Below are 22612 nucleotides of genomic sequence, written 5' to 3' on the forward strand. Positions count from 1 at the left end.
GAGCAAACTCTGGGAGAAAATGGATGACAGAGGATCCTGGCGTGCTGCAGTCCATGGGGTAGCAAAGAGTCAGACATAACTTAGCAACTAAACAACAAGATGCCTTACAACCTCATGGTCTCCTCTTGTCTCAGGATGGCAGCTGCCACTCTGGCTATCATGTTAGAAGAGAAGAGGAAGAACCAAGAACCAAAAGGTGTATGGCTGGGTCAGTCCTTATATTAGAGTTTTTAGAAAGAGCCCCAATCAATAACCTTCACTGTTTAGGAAAAACTCACTTCTCCCTTGTGTTTCCCTTTCACTTTTACATTACTACCACACTCATAACACTTCTGATACAAGACATGTGAGTTTTTTTCCTCCCACATCAAGCAATTCTGTGCCACCAGCTGGGTGTCCTACAATTTAACTTGGTTTTGACACTATCTACCTGGAGATAGGGGCTTCCCAGGTGTCATTAGTTATAAAGAACCTGCCTGCCAATACAGGAGATGCAAGAAATGCAGGTTTGACCCCTGGGTTGGGAAGATCCCCTGGAGAAGGAAACAGCAACCCACTCCAGTATTCTTGCCTGGGAAATCCCATGGACAAGAGGAGCCGAGCGGGCTACAGTCCATAGGATCGCACAGAGTCGGACACAACTGAAGCAACTTAGCATGCATCTGGAGATAGCATCAAATTTTAGAAGGTAAGGGCTTGGCCCCACAATACTGCTCATCTGCCCGATTCCCACACTTCAGATCCCAGTCCTAAGTCCAGGTTTTCACCTGTGCTTCTGACTAACTGGTTATAAATTGGAGGTTCCCATGCCCCCTTCCTCAGGTTCAGTTAATTTTCTAGAATGGCTCACATGATTCAGGAAACCAATTTACTTACTAGATTATGAGTTTATTACAAAGGATCGTACTCAGAAACAGCCAGATGGAAGACGTATGTAGGACAAGATGTGGGGAAAGGGTCTTGGAATTGCTGTGCCCTCTTGAAACTGACCCAGGTTGGATTTATGTTGGTCTTTGAACAGGAAGGAAGCGGGCAGGGCACAGCCTTTAAAAGAATGACATAACCATGCACGTGTGCATGTTCAGCTGCTTCAGTTGTGTCCAACTGTTTGTGTCCTTGTGGACTATATCCCGCCTTGCTCCTCTGTCCACAAGATTCTCTGGGCAAGAATACTGGAGTGGATGGCCATGCCCTCCCTCAGGGGACCTTCCTGACCCAGGGATTGACTCTGTGTTTCCTGTGTCTCCTGCATTGCTGGCAGATTCTTTATCTCCGAGCCACTGGGTAGCCATGTGTGTGTGTGTTGGTCGCTCAGTCGTGTCCAACTCTTTGTGACCCCATGGACTGTAGCCCGCCAGGCTTCTTTGTCCATGGGATTTTCCAGGCAAAAATACTGGAGTGGGTTGCCATTTCCTTCTCCACTGGGTAGCCATCAGTTCAGTTAAGTCGCTCAGTTGTGTCTGACTCTTTGCGACCCCATGAATCGCAGCACGCCAGGCCTCCCTGTCCATCACCAACTTCCGGAGTTTACTCAAATTCTTGTCCATCGGGTCAGTGATGCCATCCAGCCATCTCATCTTCTGTCATCCCCTTCTCCTCCTGCCCCCAATCCCTTCCAGCATCAAGGTCTTTTCCAATGAGTCAACTCTTTGTATGAGGTGGCCAAAGCTTCATTATTTAGGCTAAAGTTTCAGCTTTAGCATCAGTCCTTCCAATGAACACCCAGGACTTATCTCCTTTAGGATGGACTGGTTGGACCTCCTTGCAGTCCAAGGGACTCTCAAGAGTCTTTGAGCATGACCAAAACTGGTTAGAACCAACTAGGTCCAAGATGGTGAAAGACTTGATTTCTAGTGGACCTTGAGCCTCATACACTCATTGTAATACATTAGCATAAGTTAAGTGACACATCCATCAACACCATGATAATTCTGAGGCTGACCATCAAAGATCAAAAAGTGAGAGGTGATCCAATTCCTGGAAATCTCCAGCCCTTCCCCAAAATAGTTGGAATAATCCTCCTGATCATTAGTCTGTGAAATTTTGTTGTTGTTCAGTCACTCAGACTCTTTGCGACCCCATGGACTGCAGCATGCCAGGCTTCCCTATGAAATTACCCAGCCCATAAAAACTAACCATGCCTTATTTCTAGGCCTCTCACTTTCTGAGCTGGTCTACACTCTATGGAGTGTGTTTCTCTCTAAATAAATCCACTTCTTACCTACCACTTTGTCTCTCACTGAATTCTCTGTGAGATGAGATATCAAGAACCTAAGCTTCATTAAGTCCTAAGACCAAGTGTATGTCCTCAGTGAAAAGGCCATGGATTTGGGCTTCCCTGGTGGTCTAGTGATTAAGAATCTGCCTTGCAATGCAGGAGACATGGGTTCAATCCCTGATCCAGGAAGATCCCACATGCCACGAGGCAAATAACCCTGTGCACCACAACTACAGAGCCTATGTTCCACAACTACTGAGCTCATGTGCTCATGGTCTGCAACAAGAGAAGCCACTGCAGTGAGAAGCCCACGCACTGCAACTAGAGAGCAGCTCTCACTCTCTACAATTAGAAAGTAGCTCCCGCTCTCTGCAACTAGAGAAGCCCATGTGCAGCAACCAAGACCCAACACAGCAAAAAAAAAAAAAAAAAACAAACCATGGGTTCAAGTCCTAATCTGAGTTGCATGGTTTCACTCTGATTTTACCACTTCACGTGCTCACTGCACCAATAGATTTCCAAACTCCTACCTTGTGAGTTGTTGTGGAAGCTTCATTATTTAGGCATGATTGATTAAATAATTGGTTATCTGTGATGGATTCAATGGCCCAGCCTTTCTCCCCTCCCCTGAGATCAGGGTGGGACTGAAAGTTCCAACCCTCTAATCACAGGGTTGGTTCTCCTGCAACCACTTAGGTATGGTCCAAAAGTCACCTCGTTAGAATAAACTCAGGTGTCATTGAAGGGAGTTTCTTCTGAATATCAAGACACCTTTATCGCTCTTATCACGTAGGAAATTTCAGGGGTTTTAGGAACTCTGTGCCAGAAATAGTGATGAAAAGTGAAGTGAAAATGAAAGTGAAGTCGCTCAGTCGTGTCCGACTCTTTGCGACCCCATGGACTGTAGGCCACCAGGCTCCTCTGTCCACGGGATTTCCCAGGCAAGAACCAAACATATTAACATATTTCTTTATATAAATCACAGTATCATATTCACCTACATCTCACTGGCCAAAATGGCATAGTTACCTGTGTATCACAGTATCATATTCACCTCAAAATGGCATAGTTACCTGTGTAAAGGAAGGATTGAAAATGTGGTTTTTCAGCTGGGTGCACTGCTGATAACATTCAGCTGAGATTCTGTTAGTAAGGAAGAAGGGGGAAGGGAGGCCAGGCAAACAAGTAACAGCCTCCGCATCCTGAGTGGGTACTCAGTTGAACCCAACTCTGTGACCTCATGGACTGTAACAGCCTCTTCTATGAATCAAATGAGAATATTATGGATCCTCAAGACTCTGATGCTGGGAGGGATTGGGGGCAGGAGGAGAAGGGGACGACAGAGGATGAGATGGCTGGATGGCATCACTGACTTGATGGACGTGAGTCTCAGTGAACTCCGGGAGTTGGTAATGGACAGGGAGGCCTGGCGTGCTACGATTCATGGGGTCGCAAAGAGTCAGACACGACTGAGCGACTGATATGATCTGATCTGTTAGTCATCCATGGATTTAATCTCTGGACTTGTGGACTAAAAAGTTGCACAACATGAGAGTTTGCGAGTTAAGTTGTATTGGGGGCAAAATGAGGACTGCAGCCTAGGAGAGAGCACGTCAGATATCTCTGAGAGACTGCTCCAAAGAGGTAGTGGGGGAAGGTGAATATATAAGATTTTGGTGAAAGGGGAGTTCAATGCAATCAAGTACTTACTTTACAAAAGGTTTTCTGCTAGTCACACGGAGAAGGCAATGGCACCCCACTCCAGTACTCTTGCCTGGAAAATCCCATTGACGGAGGAGCCTGGTGGGCTGCAGTCCATGGGGTCAATAAGAGTCAGACACGATTGAGCGACTTCCCTTTCACTTTTCACTTTCATGCATTGGAGAAGGAAATGGCAACCCACTCCAGTGTTCTTGCCTGGAGAATCCCAGGGACGGGGAAGCCTGGTGGGCTGCCGTCTGTAGGGTTGCACAGAGTCGGACACGACTGAAGCAACTTAGCAGCAGCAGCAGGCACAAGGAGCTGATGTCACCATGAAGGCATTTAGTGTTTTTCTAGATATGAAGAGATGCAAGGACTGGGATCATGAAATCAGTTCCTGAAAATGTCTATCTAAAGACTTGTTCCACCAGTTTCCCTGGAGCACAGAGTGCCTCACTCTCCACCCTGAATTCCCCTCAGGGGACGTTGAAGGTCGGCAGCTGCAGCAGCACGGGGCTCAATCTCCAAAGAGGCAGATGGCAAGTGCCCTTGTTGTTGTTCAATCACTGATAAGTGCCAATTTGTAGTTGACAGATGGACCCCATTCCTAAAGAGATCATACCGTTACCCTGTTCAGGTACAGATAAAAAGTCAGTTATCTTTGTGGCAAGTTCTGCCTTGGATATTCCCTGACTTCCCTTCTTGACAGAAGCCATCATCACACTAGGCTCTGAAACTTGAAGAAAGTTGGGGGAAATCAACTCTTCATACTTTTGCTGCTTCATCTTTGGAATAACATTAATATTAAATACTTTGTGTGGTTTGGGCTTTTTTTACACAAGTTCTCAGATGCCAGGGAAGCACTGTGACATCAGTTGAGCAGCTGGCTCACATAAACTGGCAGGCCCTCCAGCTATTTGTCCCTGAGGTTATGGCTTATAAATCAGGGAGTAAATTCAAAGGGGATGTGCTGCTTTCCAAGCTTAGTGCCAATTCAGTTTATTCCTTGAGTAGAGTGGAGTCACCCAAGGAGAAGAAATGCCAGACCATTGATTTTTGCCTGAGCAATCACATTCTTTACCTGGCCCTTTGCCCAGGACTTCCAGGAGAAGGCAGAGGCCAAGAAGCAATGTATATTCTTGAAAGGGAGGCCTCTTGAGTGAGTAAAATGATGGCACCTGTCGGTGGCTCAAGACAATAATAGAGGACCCGGGCGGGGTGGGGGCGGTGCTCTCTGAGATGCATGTGCTGTGTCCTTAATTATGATGGGGAAAACCAGAAAGAGAAAGGCTGTCTTTTGTTTTCCTTCCCTTCTCCTCCTATCTCAAGGAGTTTACTCCTCCAAAATTTCACTCTTAGGATAGTGAATAGCTGTAGCGTGTTCATCTATTACTACTAGTATTAGAAAGTGAAAGTGAAGTCGCTCAGTCGTGTCCGACTCTTTGCTACCCCATGAACAGTAGCCTACAACAGGCTCCTCCATCCATGGGATTTTCTAGGCAAGAGTACTGGAGCGGGTTGCCATTTCTTTCTCCAGGGAATCTTCCTGGGATCGAACCCAGGTCTCTCGTATTGTAGACAGACGCTTTACCATCTGAGCCACCAGAGACTACTAGTATTGCTAAGACTTAATTCCTTAAAAATAATTTATGTAAACTAACCAAAATTAGCTGTAATTTGTAAATGTAATATGATCTATCTATATCCGCTCCACCATAGATTTGGAGGGGATGGGAGAGGGGAAGAGGGTAGTCCACTGTGAAATGAAACTATCCCCTGCCATATTGATATACAAGAAATGTCACAGCCATCGTTGATTTCTGGCCTCCAAATGTGAATGAGGGCTCCCCAAACAGATACCGCCACCCCCACAGCGATTGCTGAGGAGCTGGGGGAATGCAAGTTAGGGTTAGAATAGCAAACAGGAGTCCAAAATGGCCGTGGCTAAAAGACAAGGAAGGGAAAAGCCTGCAAAAATAGAACAAAGGAGGACCCGAGTGAAGACCTCAGGTAGAACGAACAGCACTCCCGGCTAGCCCAATTTACTTAGGGCAGGCCCAGGGGAGGAAAAAGCATATAAAAAGAGGAACCAAAGGGCTCTCTCTCTCTCCCTCCCTCCCGCTCTCTCTCCCTCCCTCCCGCTCTCTCTCCCATGCGCTGGCACGCTCCCCCACTCTCTTCTCCCTGCATCTTTAGGTCAGCATGCCCTCACACCTCAAGGATGGATTTTCCTGCTATTTTCTAAATAAAATAGAGCTGTGACACGAAGCTGTAACACTGATCTGTCTAAGCGCTGTAACACGTCTGTTTGAGACCTGAGAGCCATAACGTAGTCTGTCCAAGACTCGAGAGCTGGGATGCACTGAGGGCTTTAATGTCCGTCACTCCAAATCTTTGTTGTGACGAGACAGAACCGAGGAGAATACATTCGCCTGACGCAAGAATCAGCCATCTGCCATGTCTACCACCCTTAAAGTGAACGAGGAAACAGGACTTGGCCCCATATACCTGAGGTACATATGAAAGGAATAAACTCAGTGAGCCCAGAGGCTTGCAACTTCCCATACACTGAAATTCCTTAACTTAATATCTGATTTTTCTTACCTCACTATAATCTTTGATGTTCAGACTGCCTGTTCCCTTCGTTGCAAACTGATATATATATATATATATATATATATATATATATATATATATAGCCTGATTCACCCTTTTACCTCCTTTTAGCCATTTTCCCAGAGCTACTGAAATGCTGTCTCCTGGGTTCTGAGTCCTAAACATTCCCACCAAATAAAATAACTCTCTACTTTAAGGTTGTGACTATATATTTTAGTCAACACCATGGATCTATATACATGTCAAGCATTATTACAAATCAAATGTTTTTCATATATACTACTCTTTTTCAAGTGCTATTGGTGTAGTCTTAATTATTAAATGCAAATTTATTTTTAACTGTGATTTAATTTTTAATTGAGAAAATATGGCAAAAAGCAATCACTGGATATTAAAAATACAACAACCATTATGTGACAATGTGCAAAACTTTGAATATTAAGCAGACATATTTATACTTGGACACTGAGACCCTCTATTCCATACTATCAGGGAATGAACATTTCTATTGAGTTTTGGGATTTTTTGTGTTTTTTTGTATTGAGTTCGATCTAGAAGTTGGTCTTTGTGTCCTGTTTATGTCAAAGAATGTGGAATAGATGGGTAAATGTATCTACAGCTAAGAAAAAAAATGTTTAAAGTTTGGAAAGTCAAAGAAGTTGATACCTGATTCCTTTTGGCCCATGGGCCTGAATTTCACAAAGGCTTTTGCAGAGTAGCATGCTTCATACTTTCATAAACTAGTTATTGAGTGTGTACCATTTACAAGGTGTTGTTCTAGGTGCCTAGAATACAACAGCAAATAAAAGAGACAAAAATGCCTACATTCCTGGAGCATAAAATCCTTTATATGATTTGGTGGGTGAGGAAAAAATGCCAACCAAACACTCCTCATATGAGGTTACCCAGCTAAATCACCACTCCAGCTTTGGCAGTAAGACCAAGAAAATACTTACACATAACTGAAGGATTCTGCAAGCCCACTGATAAATCTTACCATGCTGTAAACTGGTTTCATCTTATTCATTTATTTCTCAGAAACTAGTAAAACTAACTCTGAACACCTAGAATCAATGCAAATCTCATCACACCCCTTCAGAATGCTACTGCTGCTGCTGCTGCTGTCACTTCAGTCGTGTCTGACTCTGTGCGACCCCATAGACCGAAGCCCACCAGGCTCCCCTGTCCCTGGGATTCTCCAGGCAAGAACACTGGAGTGGGTTGCCATTTCCTTCTCCAATGCATGAAAGTGAAAAGTGAAAAGGAAGTCGCTCAGCTAGATACCATCAAATGAAATATTCGTTTCTGAAGACAATAATTTTTAAAAGTTCACCTTTATTTCTCAGAAACTTGCTACAGACAGTTTACTTTAAAAATACCTCATGATGAACAGCGAATAAATGTTCCTCCCCAGAGGGGACCCAGACCAGTCCGTGAGGCTGGTGAGCAAGGTGATATGGAACCCCGAAGAATTGTGAGACACCCTGACAGTCACCAGCTCTCCATTGGCAACCTGCCTCATGAGGTGGATAAATCAGAGCTTAAAGACTTTTTTCAAAATTATGGGAATGTGGTAGAACTGCGCATTAACAGTGGTGGGAAATTATCCAATTTTGGGTTTGTTGTGTTTGATGATTCTGAGCCTGTTCAGAAGGTGCTTAGCAACAGGCCCATCATGTTCAGAGGAGAGGTCCATCTGAATGTGGAAGAAAAGAAGACTTGAGCTGCCCGTGAAGGGGACCGCCGGGATAACCGCCTGCGGGGGCCTGGAGGCCCTCGAGGTGGGCTGGGTGGTGGCATGAGAGGCCCACCTTGTGGAGGCATGGTGCAGAAACCAGGATTTGGAGTGGGCAGGAGCATTGCTCCAAGGCAGTGAATTGCTCTTCACCAGTCTTCAGGCAGCAGTACAAACTAGCTCCCACAGAATGATGAATTTCTTCAGCCAACCTTGGTATCTTGGAATATGATCCTAGTCTATCATAAACTGCTTAAGTTTGTACAATTTTACTTTTTGTGTTAATGGTGTGTGCTCCTTCTCTCCCCTGCCCCCCACCTTTTAGTCCTTCACTTCCAATTTTGTGGAATATTTTAGGAAAAATGGATCTTTAAAGAAGAAAAAAAAGACTGAATTTCTTTGCTTTATTTGCATGTAAGACTGGATTTTTTTTTTTTTTTTTAACAGTTTCCCCAAAGGAATGTGTCTTGCTTCTTACTGACATTTGGTATGTTTCATTCATTGGACTATTTCTTACTTACTTTCTATGTATTTCAAAAGCCTGTGAGAACTACAGGATTTGATAAACATTTTGAAGACCGGAGAAACCCAAATTGTTTTCCTCTTTGAGAGTCATGACTATCTTCTGGTGTGGAGAAATTGCCATTGGAAAAATTGACAATTTTGATTCTCGTTGATGTGGTTAAAAACTGAATAAAAGGTGTTCGAGTTTTCTTTTAAAACATGATCACAAAACAGTTCTAAAATCTACTGTTTTTGACATTGGAATTTAAGTTGTGAGATAGGTTTAAATGTCTAGAATGCAACTGATAAGCTTTTCTTGAACTGTTTTTTTTTTTGAAGTAGAGTTTTTTTCATGTTTAATTTGTATTTGTAAAAAAAGAAAAAAGAACAAAAAAAAATTTCCAAATCTAAGTAACACAAAACCAGAGCAAAACTGTTGTGCCTTCTATTTATCTTTGATTCCAGTCTTGGCAATTGTTTAATGAAAAAAAAAAAAAAAAAAAGACCCCTAGATTTGTTCCATCAGGTTCAGAGAATGTTGGGAATTATGACCCCATTTTTTACTCTGTATGTCTTGTGTTCATTTGTTATGCCTTATTCTGAAATTGAGTTTCAAACTGGAATGCCTTTGAGTACAGATGCTTCTGTAGAGTCCTTTGATCTGAATAGTTCAGCATTTGTATTATTTCAGTGTCTATTCAGAATCCTAATCATAGCCCGTAAGAAAGAATGTGACATTAATGTTGGACTTTGATGGTGTGCTTGAGTGAGTGCTAGGTTTTTTGTTTTTTTTTTCTTTTAATCATAGCCATATAGTAAATTTTCTGTTTTGTTATGGTTCCCTTTCCCGGGTGGGCATGCAGTGGGTATTTCTTGGAAATGGCCAATTTTTATTAAAATGTTTCTGGAAGATCTGGCAAAAAAAAAAAAAAAAAAATACCTCATGAGGGGGTGGGGAATGCCTCATAGGGTCTTGTGAGGATTTCATCAGAGCATTTCAAAGGGTGCGGTGACTTGGAACAGCTACCCTGCATTCTTCTCATGGGACTCCTGGCAGGAATTCCAAGAGGCATTTTGGGATGGTGAAGGATCCAGAGAGCTGGTTCTCAAAAGAAAGAAGAAAGGGAGGAGAGAAGGAAGGAGGCGGGAGAGAGAGGAAAGAAAGAGAAAGATCAGAGAAGAAAAGAAAAAGGAAAGAAGAAAAGAAAAACTTGAGGCTCAGGGACAAATACTTGCACAGATGACCAGTTGATGAACTTCAGTACAGTTATCAGCAACAGAAGGAAGAATAACAAACAGTGGATAGAAAATGGGTTTTGTTACCTGCCCACTGGCTTCTCCCATTCTTTAACTCATTCTTCATGCCCACCCTGAAGCCCCTGCCCTATTGCCAGTGAACAGTGTGGCTGCCCCTGTTTCTTCCTTCTTCCCCACTTTATTCAACAAGTACTGAACAAGCCAGGTCTTGGGCTAGGCCTGAAGATACAGGGCGGGAGTCCAAAACAAAGGATGAGACTTCCCTCAGAGAATTTTCATTCTCCGTTGTTATTTCAGGGGTGCCCCTCCTGGGATGTCACCAGTTCCAGCCCTGCCTATTACTCCCTTCTCCCCACCTCACCTGACCCCTGACCTGTGCTTCAAGAGAACTCCCTTTTACTTTCTGTGTTGAGGTCCCAGACATGATTTCATTCAGGAAAAAAAGTTCTGCTTTTTAAAAAATAGTACTGAAAGCCTCTGGTCTCTTTTATGCCCACTGGATTTGAGGGATATATACATATATAATGCTGCTGCTGCTGCTGCTAAGTCGCTTCACTCGTGTCCGACTCTGTGCGACCCCATAGATGGCAGCCCACCAGGCTCCCCTGTCCCTGGGATTCTCCAGGCAAGAACACTGGAGTGGGTTGCCATTTCCTTCTCCAATGCATGAAAGTGAAAAGTGAAAGTGAAGTCGCTCAGTCGTGTCTGACTCCTAGCAACCCCATGGACTGCAGCCTACCAGGTTCCTCCGTCCATGGGATTTTCCAGGCAAGAGTACTGGAGTGGGGTACCATTGCCTTCTCCGATATACATATATAATATTATATATAATATTTTATATTTTGTAAATTTAATAAAATTATATATATATATTATTTCATAGGTAACATATTATAATACATAATGTTGTTTAGTGGCTCAGTTGTGTCTGACTCTTTTGCACCCCATGGACTATAGTCCACCAGCTCCTCTGTCCATGGAATTCTCCAGGCAAGAATACTGGAATAGATAGCGATTTCCTTCTCTAGGGAATCTTCCCAACCCAGGGATTGAACCTATGTCTCCTGTATTGCAGGCGGATTCTTTACCATGGAGCCACAGGGGACATCCCAGTATATAATAATAATGTTATTTATAATAATATATCAGGACATAACAGTAATTCTGAGCCAAAGGGGACTCTGTGCAGGCCATACCTGTGGCAGGGCTCACCGGCGCTGCCCTGCTCTGACATTGATGAGGAGAAAGGTGGTGTTGAACTCCTGGATAAAGTCTCACGACAAAAAGCAGAGTGGTGGATACACATTGGACTCTGGAACTCTTTTTATTTTTGCCTGATTTTTAAAAAAATAAACCTGATTCTGATGGACCGATTTCTATGTTTTAATTACACGTCCCCATCCCACACCATCCCAGAGGGCTTGGGGAGCACCCTCTCTTGGGTTGTCAACACTAGTTCCTTTCTGCCATTATGACAGTCAAGGAGAAACTAGGAGACTTTATGAATCTTTTTAAAAGTTCATCCAGACAGCTCCCTGCTGGCAGGTACCTTGTCAGGATTGTTATGGGCAATCCAGGACCTCCCAGAGGGCCAGGACCTAAGAGAAGAGACCTTACTTCTACTGACATTAGTGACCCTCTTCTCCCAAGGCTGGGCCTTATAATTCAAGGAGATGCTTGAGGTTGGGCTTCTTGTACCTCTGCTCATTCTACCAGGGTACATGTTGGACCTCGTATTGAATTTAGATTCTGAAAACTGAGGCCTATCATCACCATATTCCCAATTTCATTCACTATTAAAGGCTTATTTCCAATCGGACTCCCTAGGAGCTCTGCCAAAGGAGCACCACCTCCTTCAGCCGCAGGAAATGACAACTCCCTTAGTCCTCAGCCTGGCCCCCAGCCCATTCTCACTCATTGCTCAGCGTCATCTTGCCCTTACATAACCTCATTGGTCAGCCTCATCATTAACCTCTGAGAGGCCCCTCAAAAAATCCTGCTGAATACTTCTCCTCTGGGAGTAACTAAGCAAAACTAAATCAGGCCCAGATGAACTTTGTTTCTTGGGAGGTGGGGGTGGGGGGCAGTCTTGGTGGATTTCAGGATAGGCCCCAGGCCATTGGCCCAAGTTTAAATCTTGGGTGTATAATTTACTTTGTGTGAGTTGTGAAATATCTCCGGTTCCTGTATTCTCATCTGCAAAATTGAAATAAAAATAACCCTTATTTCCAAGGGTTGCTTGAAAGTTTGAATGAATGAGGTGTGCTATATATTTAAGCTACTTGCTACATAGTAAGTCATCAGTAAATATTAGAAATTACTATTTTGGCCAATGCTGGTATTGACGTCGGCTTTGCCAAATTCATTCATCCATCTACTCATTTAAAGTGTATTTACTGAGCACCTATGATATGTCAGCAATAAGTCACAAATTAAGGGCAGATATTTTACATATAATATAAATATATATATATAGATTCTAATGTGTTAGTTTTTCTGAATGTTTGTTTGGGGGTTTTTTTGTTTGTTTCATTTTTTTTTTTTTTAAAGATGATAAGGCCTGCAAAAAAACTGGAGTTTTAAAATGTTCACCTACCACTTTCCTGGTTTTAAAGTTTTATTTCCCCCCTTAGGAAAGCTTCTGGTGGCCAACCCATCATGACTCCTGGGAGCAAATTTTCACTGTCACCCTCAAGAGGTCCAAGTTAGGAAACTCATGGCAGGACTTTAAAATTTTCACTTTCCAGTTAGATTTTCCAAGATGTAAACATGATTTTTCTCCACATTATATTCCCCTCTATTGAGATACTGTTTAAAATGAGTCTTACAAAAATAAATAAAAGGCAAAAAGATATTTGAAGAACAGACCTTACGTCTGGGCAGATTTCCTGCTCTGATAGCTGACCCCAGGTAGGGAGGGGAGGCCACACTTCAGACCCTCAAGAGATGAGTGATGTGAAGTGACAGTTACCCAGTCATGTCCAACTCTTTGCAATCCATGGACAGTAGCCCTCCAGACTCCTCCGTCTATGTAGTTCTCCAGGCAAGAATAATGGAGTGAGTTGCCATTTCCTTCCCCAGGGGATCTTCCCAAGCGAGGGGTAGAACCCGGGTCTCCTGCACTGTAGGCAGACTCCTTACCGTCTGAGCCACCAGGGTAGGTATTATGCTAAGTGAAATAAGTCAGACAGAGAAAGGTAAATATTGTATGATGTCACTTATCATGTGAAATCTTAAAAATGCAAAAACTAGTGATTATAACAGAAAAAAGAAACAGACTCACAGATATAAATAATATATAAGTTAGTGGTTACCAGTGGGGAGGGGACAATAAAAGGGTAGGGGATTAAGAGGCACAAACTATTATATGTAAAATAAACAACAAGGATACATTGTACAACACAAAGAATAAAGCCAGTATTCTACGTAAGATTTTTAAAAGCATGAGCAATTAAATATTCAAAATGTAAAAAAAAAAAAGAAAAGAAAGAGAAAGATTGTCAAGAGCTGAGGCCAGGGTTCAAATCCCAGCTCCTATCATTCTTTCTGGGTGACTTTAGGCAAGTTGCTGACTGTATCTACATTTCTATTTTTCTGATCTATAATGGTGGGCAATAAAAATACCTATTCTGCAACACTTATTCATTTAGATAAATGACGTGATTCATCTAGAACATCAGTAAGTACATATAAATTTTAGCTGTCAGTGCCAGTCATCGATCAATAATTTTTACCCCAAGAGTCAGTCTTACAGATACAGCTTTCCTCCTAAAAGGAAAATTCTTCACCACACTTTAAAGATGTCATATACTACTATTGAACTGACCTATGTGTCATTAAATATGAGGAGTAAAATCATATCCATCTTTAGACATGAAAACTGAGGCTTCAAGAGTGGTTCTGTAAGTTTATAAAACTTATTGGTATGTCAGAAAAATAACACCACACAAACTCAGATTGTCTGACCCCAATGCCAAGGCTTTTTATTTTAAACCTTCCTATACCATGGGCCAGGTGGGTGGGGGGAATGACAGTTTTTGCAAAATCCATAAGCCTTTCAGAAGGCATCACTGACTTTATCTGAAAATACACCCTGGCAGGGATATTTTTAGGTCATTAAAGTCAACATACTATCTATCCAGCAGCCATTCTTCAAAAAAGCTTCATGTAGAGTTAGAATATCAATAGGTACTGAATGTCAAAAATTGTAAAGAGAGCCTGTCTTGCTGATGAATGGACAATCACATCAAGTGTAAGAATCATAAAGCCAGTTTTGTCAGACTTTGTAAAATAGGGAACTACATCAGTTTGTCTCTCCAATCCAGCAGTTTGAAAACTGGAATAAGTCTTGCAGAAACTGGAGAGCAGTCCAGGATTTCCTGCTGGATAAGGTAAAGCAGCAGACCAATCAGAACAAGCCTCTCACCTCTGAGTTGGGTTGGCTCTGCAGATAGCTGTAGAATAGAAGATGTAAAAAAGTTATGTAGGTGTGGAGAAAAGGGAACCCTCTTACACTGTTGGTGGGAATGCTAACTAGTATAGCCACTATGGAGAATAGTATGGAGAGTCCTTAAAAAACTGGAAATAGAACTGCCATATGACCCAGCAATTCCACTTGTGGGCATACAACACCGAGGAAACCAGAATTGAAAGAGACACATGTACCCCAATGTTCATCACAGTACTGTTTATAATAGCCAGGACATGGAAGCAACCTAGATGTCCATCAGCAGATGAATGGATAAGAAAGCTGTGGTACATATACACAATGAAGTATTACTCAGCCATTAAAAAGAATACATTTGAATCAGTTCTAATGAGGTGGATGAAACTGGAGCCTATTATACAGAGTGAAGTAAGCCAGAAAGAAAAACACCAATACAGTATACTAATGCATATATATGGAATTTAGAAAGATGGTAATGATAACCCTGTATGCGAGACAGCAAAAGAGACACAGATGTATAGAACAGTCTTTTGGACTCTGTGGGAGACGGCGAGGGTGGGATGATTTGGGAGAATGGCATTGAAACATGTATATTATCATATGCGAAACGAATCACCAGTCCAGGTTTGATGCATGATACAGGATGCTTGGGGCTGGTGCACTGGGATGACCCAGAGGGATGGGATGGGGAGGGAGGTGGGAGTAGGGTTCAGGAGGGGGAACACATGTACACCCGTGGCGGATTCATGTTGATGTATGGCAAAACCAATACAATATTGTAAAATAATTAGCCTCCAATTAAAATAAATAAATTTATATTTTAAAAAAAAGTTATGTAGGGACTTTGCTGGTAGTCCAGTGGTTAAGAATCTGCCTTCCAATGCCTCAAGCCAATGTGTGTTCTTTCCCTGGTAGGGGAACTAAGATCCCACATGCCGCAGGGCAACTAAGCCCGAGTGACAAAGCAGAAGACCCAGTGCAGCCAAAAAACTAAAAAGGTTTATGTAGAATGTGGAGACCCTCCAGAGGGCCAGGGACCATGCTAGGCACTTTACACAATAACCGCACATAATTCTGTAATTAGAGGGACCAGAGCCAAAGAACAGTGTTTCCACAAGGCTGTTTTGACACAGATTTACTTTTTTAAAAAGATGACTCAGTTCAGTTCAGTCGCTCAGTCGTGTCCGACTCTTTGCAACCCCATGAACCGCAGCACGCCAGGCCTCCCTGTCCATCACCAACTCCAGGAGTTTACTCAAACTCTTGTGCATTGAATCGGTGATGCCACCCAACCATCTCATCCTCTGTCATCCCCTTCTCCTCCTGCCCTCAATCTTTCCCAGCATCAGGGTCTTTTCAAATGAGTCAGCTCTTCGCATCAGGTGGCCAAAGTATTGGAGTTTCAGCTTCAACATCAGTCCTTCCAATGAACACCCAGGACTTATCTCCTTTAGGATGGACTGGTTGGATCTCCTTGAGGTCCAAGGGACTCTCAAGAGTCTTCTCCAACACCACAGTTCAAAAGCATCAATTCTTCGGTGCTCAGCTTTCTTTATAGTCCAAATCTCACATCCATACATGACCACTGGAAAAACCATAGCCTTGACTAGATGGACTTCTGTTGATAAAGTAATGTCTCTGCTTTTTAATGTGCTGTCTAGGTTGGTCATAACTTTCCTTCCAAGGAGTAAGCGTCTTTTAATTTTGTGGCTGCAGTCACCATCTGCAGTGATTTTGGAGCCCAGAAAAATAAAGTCAGCCACTGTTTCCACTGTTTCCCCATCTATTTGCCATGAAGTGATGGGACCAGATGCCATGATCTTAGTTTTCTGAATGTTGAGCTTTAAGCCAACGTTTTCACTCTCCACTTTCACTTTCATCAAGAGGCTCTGTAGTTCTTCACTTTCTGCCATAAGGGTGGTGTCATCTGCATATCTGAGGTTATTGATATTTCTCCCGGATGTCAACTATCCTGACCCTTATTCTACCCCTGCATATCTCTTCATTTACCATTTTCATTGAAACCTGTTGTCTGTTATGCACTGTTTGTACTAAAGCTTTTATCTACCCTTATTCCTGAACCTAGCCCATCTCACCCCACCCCACTCCATTCCTCATTGCTGGTATCAACCAGCAAAATCTAAATTTATAAGCAAACTTCTTTCAATTAGGAATCTGAATCCACTCTTCTGGACCCGAGCAACATTTGATTAAAGGGTTCTGGTATCAACACTTTATTCAAGGATTTCCCTGGTGGTCCAGTGGTTAAGACTCCATGCTCTCAATGCAGGGGGCATGGGTTCAATCACTGGTCAGGGAATTAAGATCCCACTTGCCACATGGTGCGGCCAAAAAGAAAGCTTTATTTATGATCAACTCATAAGAAAATTATTATGAAAAGATTCCTCTCTGATAGTTGTGACTTTGTATTTCATTTCCGGGCTCAAAAGTCTCAAAATTCTTCTCTCAGTCCTCGAACATGTAGGTATATTGCTATGGTGTTTCTTCTTCACAGATGTTTTGCTCATTTCTTAGTCTTTTCCAGATTGGACAAAGTGAATTTATTAATTGCCACATGTCAGCTGCTCCACAATGAATTCTATTTACATCTGTCAATTAGTAGGTTTAATCAAGTGCATTATTTATTTATTTATTTAATTTTGGCTGTTCTGGGTCTTCACTGCTGCTCAGGCTGTTGTCTAATAGCAGAGTAGGGGCTACTTTCCAGCTGCAGTGCGTGAGTTTCTCATTGTGGTGCCTTCTCGTTGTGGATCTGGGGCTCCAGAGCACAGGCTCAGGAGTTGTGGTGCTCAGGCTTAGTTGTTTCAAGGGATGTGGGACCTCCCAGGATCAGGGATCAAACCTGTGTCTCCGGCATTGGCAGACAGATTCGTTACCACTGAGTCATCAAGGAAGTGCCTGTGTAACCTCTTTGTACCAATTTATTGATACCAATATGTTGTGAGGGTTAACTGAGTAATTATATGTAAATATATTACATATCATTTATAATGCATACAAATATGTTATACATGCTTATTACACATGTCAGGTATTCTCTCAAGTGATTATATAATTTTAATTATATAATTATGATTTAATTTCTAAATTAATTAATTTATTTTTGATTGCTCTGGATCTTTGTTGCTGCCTGTGGGCTTTCTCTAGTTGTGATAAGCCAGGGCTACTCTTCGTTGCAGTGCATAGGCTTCTCATGTTGGTGGCTTCTCTCGTTGCGGAGCACAGGCTCTAGGTACATGAACTTTAGTAGCTGCAGCAACTGGGCTCAGAAGCAGCACAGGGGCTCATTTGTTGCAGCTTGTGGGCTCTAGAGCACAGGTTCAGTAGTCATGGTTCACAGGCTTACTTGCTCACGGCATGTGGAATCTTCCTGGACCAGGGATCAAACCCAGGTCCCTGGATTGGCAGGCAGATTCTTATCTGCTGTGCCACCAGGGATGTCCTAGGCTTTAAATTATATAATTATATATAATTAAAAATTATATATATATAATATATTTATATATTTATATATATTTTGCCAGTTTAAAATTAGATGTGTTGTCTGTTTAGATGGACACTTCACTCAGTAGTAATAAGCTGTTGTTCTAATTTTTGTGTCTTTATTTTTGACGCAACTCCAAGAGTAAGGATTGTGGTTGGGAAGGGAGGCAGGTTTGGGATGAGAACCAGAGTAGAGATGGGGAAAGGTAGGGCCTTGAGATATGAACAAGGGACATATTTATTTAGTCATTTTGTCAAATTGCTACTAGAAAAGAAAACGAGAGATGACCTGATGCTTCTGTCTCGCACATTACTCAGGGCTTTTTTCACTGAATGTTTAATTACTGAAATTAATTTCAGTTCCCCAAGCTGAAAAGTCCCAGAGTCAAAATGGCTGCACTAAGACGATCTCATCAGAATGTCATGTGTCCAGTTCTTCAACAGGTGAGGCATGATTCTGTTGTGAAAGTGTAATGTTGAAATGGGTAGACTTAGAAACACACATCCTAGTGCAGGCCCGTGTGTGAGTGTGCCTGCTGGTGAAAAAGGCTGGGGAGAAGAGCATAGCCCCAGACTGAGCTGTGATCAAAAGCTAGAAGACCTAGAAAGCCTAAAACCAGGCTTCCCTTGGACCAGAGAAGAGAAATAAGTGAGCGGTCAGAGAGGACCGAAACGCTCAGCTAAGTCCCTCGCTTGGCTAGGATTTGCTCAGTAAATCAGGGGCAGAAAGCAGTTAGTGCCAACACAGCTCCTTCCTCTCCTGAGACCCACGGTGACACAGCCCATCCATCATAGAGTTCACTCCCACGGAGCCCAGGAACACTGCAGATTCCCTCTCAACATAACTGCTCCAGGTAGATTTTCCCTTGAACACCGTCACTGGGACAGGATACATAATTTGCAGGGCCCAGTGCATGAAAATGTAGGGGCCAATATTCAAAAATTGCTGAGTTTCAAGATGACTGGAGGAGAGTATTAAGCCAGTGTGAGGCCCTTCTGAGCATGGGGCTGTGATCTTAAACCCACAAAGTCAGCCTTGTCTGCCACAGGTCAGATGGTCTGCATGCAGGCAGCTTACTGTGGAGAACTACTGGAAACCCATCTGTAAGGGATGAGGCAGCAGGACAGGGCAAGGGGAGAAGTAGCAGGCTTTTCACATCAGGTGGCCAAAGTATTGGAGCTTCAGCTTCAGCATCAGTCCTTTCAATGAAAATTCAGGGTTTATTTTCTTTGGGATTGACTGGTTTGAGCTCCTTGCTGTCCAAGGGACTCTCAAGAATCTTCTCCAACACCACAGTTCAAAAGCATCAATTCTCGGCACCCAGCCTTCTTTCTGGCTCAGCTCTTACATCCTTACATGACTACTGGAAAAACCATAGCTTTGACAATTTGGACTTTTGTTGGAAAAGTAATCTTTCTGCTTTTTAATACGCCGTCTAGGTTTGTCATAACTTTTCTTCCAAGGAGCAAGCAACGTTGCAGTCGCCATCTGCAGTGATTTTGGAGCCTAAGAAAACAAAGTCTTTCACTGTTTCCACTGTTTCCTCATCTGTTTGCCATGAAGTGGTGGGACCAGATGCCACGATCTTAGTTTTCTGAATGTTGAGTTTTAAGCCAGCTTTTCCACTCTCCTCTTTCACCTTCATCAAGAGGCTCTTTAGTTCCTTTTCACTTTCTGCCATAAGGGTAGTGGCATCTGCATATCTGAAGTTATTGGTATTTCTCCCAGCAATCTTGATTCCAGCTTGTGCTTCACCCAGCCTGGCATTTCACACGATATACTCTGTGTATAAGTTAAATAAGCAGGGTGACAACACACAGCCTTGACATACTCCTTTTCCAATTTTGAACCAGTCTGTTGTTCCATGCCCAGTTCTCACTGTTGCTTCTTGGTCTGCATAAAGGCTTTTTGGGAAGCAGGTAAGGTGGTCTGGTATTACCATCTCTTTGAGAATTTTGCATAGTTTGTTGTGATCCACACAGTCAAAGGTTTTAGAGTAGTCAGTGAAGGAGACATAGATGTTTTTCTGGAATTCTTTGCTTTTGCTGTGATCCAGCAGATGTTGGCAATTTGATTTCTGGTTTTTGGCCTTTTCTAAATCCAGCTTGTACATCTGGGAGTTCCCGGTTCATGTACTGTTGAAGCCTAGCTTGGGGAATCTTGAGCATTACTTTGCTAGCATGTGAAGTGAAAGCAATTGTGTGGTAGTTTGAACATTTTTTGGCATTGCCCCTTTCTGGGATTGGAATGAAACCGACCTTTTCCAGTCCTGTGGCCACTGCTGAGTTTTCCAAATTTCTGGCATATTGAGTGCAGCATTTTCACAGCATCATCTTTTAGGATTTATAACAGTTCAGCTGGAATTCCTTCACCTCCACTAGCTTTGTTCATAGTGATGCTTCCTAAGGCCCACTTGACTTCACATTCCAGGATGTCTGGCTCTAGGTGAGTGATCACACCATCATGGTTATCTGGGTCATGAACATCTTTTTTGTATAGTTCTTCTGTGTATTCTTGCCACCTCTTAATATCTTCTGCTTCTGTTAGGTCCATACCATTTCTGTCCTTTATTGAGCCCATCTTTGCATGCAATGTTCCCTTGGTATCTCTAATTTTCTTGAAGAGATCTCTAGTCTTTCCTATTTTATTGTTTTCCTCTGTTTCTTTGCATTGCTCACTTTGGAAGGCTTTCTTATGTCTCCTTGCTATTCTTTGGAACTCTGCATTCAAATGGATATATCTTTCCTTTTCTCCTTTGCCTTTCACTTCTCTTCTTTTCTCAGCTATTTGTAAGACCTCCTCAGACAACCATTTTGCCTTTTTGCATTTCTTTTTCTTGGGGAAGATTTTGATCACTGCCTCCTGTACAATGTTACAAACCTCTGTCCATAGTTCTTTAGATACTCTGCCTAGCATATCTAATCCCTTGAATCTATTTGTCACTTCCACTGTATAATCAAGGGACTTGATTTAGGTCATATCTGAATGGGTTAGTGCTTTTCCCTACTTTCTTCAATTTAAGTCTGACTTTTGCAATAAGGAGTTCATGATCTGAGCCACAGTCAGCTCCTGGTCTTGTTTTTGTGGCTCTCATTGGTAGAGAGTAATTCCCATAAGGACTCACTCGCCCAGTGCTTCAGCATCTAACCGTCCCAGTAGCGCCTATTCCTGAAGGGAGATCCAGGCTGAGCACACAGCATCCATTGCATATGCCACCCTCATCAATCAATGGCGGATATTTTCCATTCCTGAAATAGATGTTGCAGTTGATGACCTTCTAAGCCCAGTGTGATGAGGTCATTTCAGTAACATAAAACAAGGCAACCACAAGAAAAGAGAATACCAGGAAAAGGGCTGGGAATGTGGTGCCACTCCACGTCGGGAGCAGAAGACCAGAGCACTGATTTTACCGGGAGACTTGGGAACCGAAGCAGGTGCTTTAGAGACTGTGTAGCTTTTGTGTTGTTTTATCATCTGTATTTATTTTCTGAAATTTTCCCTTTTCACATTGAACAGATGCCAGTATTTTCAAAATGAAGTCTATTAAAAACAAGAGGGGACACATGTATACCCGTGGCGGATTCATTTTAATATTTGGCAAAACTAATACAATTATGTAAAGTTTAAAAATAAAATAAAATTTTAAAAAATTAAAAAAAAAAAAAAAAACAAGAGGGAAAACAAAGGCTGGGTTTTGTCTTTGCTGGGCTGGATGGATGGGGGACAGCATGTCTTCCAGGCCCACGGGGAAGTGACAGATAGACTGGAAATGTTAGAATCTCTCAGGACATTCAGAAAGGAGCAGGGACCCCTGTGCCTGTGCCTGGAGATCTCATCTACTCATACCACGAAGGCTTCTGTGTCTTGTTTAAATTAAGGAGCTTCTGCAGGGCTACACGGTCGATTTTAGATTCTAGTGCCAAGAGATGATGGATGTAAAAGTCTTATCCATTATTATGCTAATGATAATAATTAAGCCTTCTGATTATGATAAGCCCTACTTCCCACTTGGAGAATACTCTCCACCAAATGGCCCAAATCAACCCACATGTTTTCTGAGACTCTCAAAAACACTATGACTATCAATAAGGAAGAAAATGATAATCTGGACACAAAAATTCAGAAATTCATCACTATGAAATTATTTTCTGGCTGCTCTAAAACTGCAAAATTTAAAGTGGAATAGCTTGTGATGCTATTTGTAGCAAATTTCTAAACTAAATGTAATTAGTAAATTGCCAGTGCACTGAAATGAATACACTGATAAGCAATAATTATTCTAAAAATGCTTATTTTATGAATCAGGTCAATAATTTATTTTTTCACCAACTCAGTGGACATGGGTTTGGGTGGACTCCAGGAGTTGGTGATGGAAGCCTGGCGTGCTGCGGTTCATGGGATCGCAAAGAGTTGGACACAACTGAGCGACTGAACTGAACTGAACTGAAACAAAGTGTATTTGTAAAATGGGTTAAAATATATTATCTATCTTTCAGAATTGCAGTGCATTTTATTCCAGTCTGGAGTTGGATTCCCGATTCTCACTCCAGTGTTAGAAGGTTTTTACATGTGTAATTCTGAGTGGAGTTTCTGAGTGAAGTAGGTGCTCAGAAATGGCTTTATCCTCTG

The 22612-nt window shown here is 42.4% G+C and overlaps 1 long non-coding RNA gene across 4 annotated transcripts in view; it reads right to left on the reverse strand.

The window, feature by feature from the left end:
* Positions 1–9189: 9189 nt before the first annotated feature.
* LOC133233591 (uncharacterized) overlaps positions 9190–22612 on the reverse strand; it is a 42776-nt gene continuing 29353 nt past the window's right edge. For all 4 annotated transcript variants that reach the window (XR_009731771.1, XR_009731773.1, XR_009731770.1 and 1 more), the window contains 2 exons: positions 12900–14485; positions 9190–11365 (listed from right to left, as the gene is read on the reverse strand). This is a non-coding gene — a long non-coding RNA (uncharacterized LOC133233591). The remainder of the gene's footprint in view (positions 11366–12899; positions 14486–22612) is intronic.

The sequence above is a fragment of the Bos javanicus genome, chromosome 20 (genome assembly GCF_032452875.1).
Source record: "Bos javanicus breed banteng chromosome 20, ARS-OSU_banteng_1.0, whole genome shotgun sequence".
Lineage (NCBI taxonomy): Eukaryota > Metazoa > Chordata > Mammalia > Artiodactyla > Bovidae > Bos > Bos javanicus.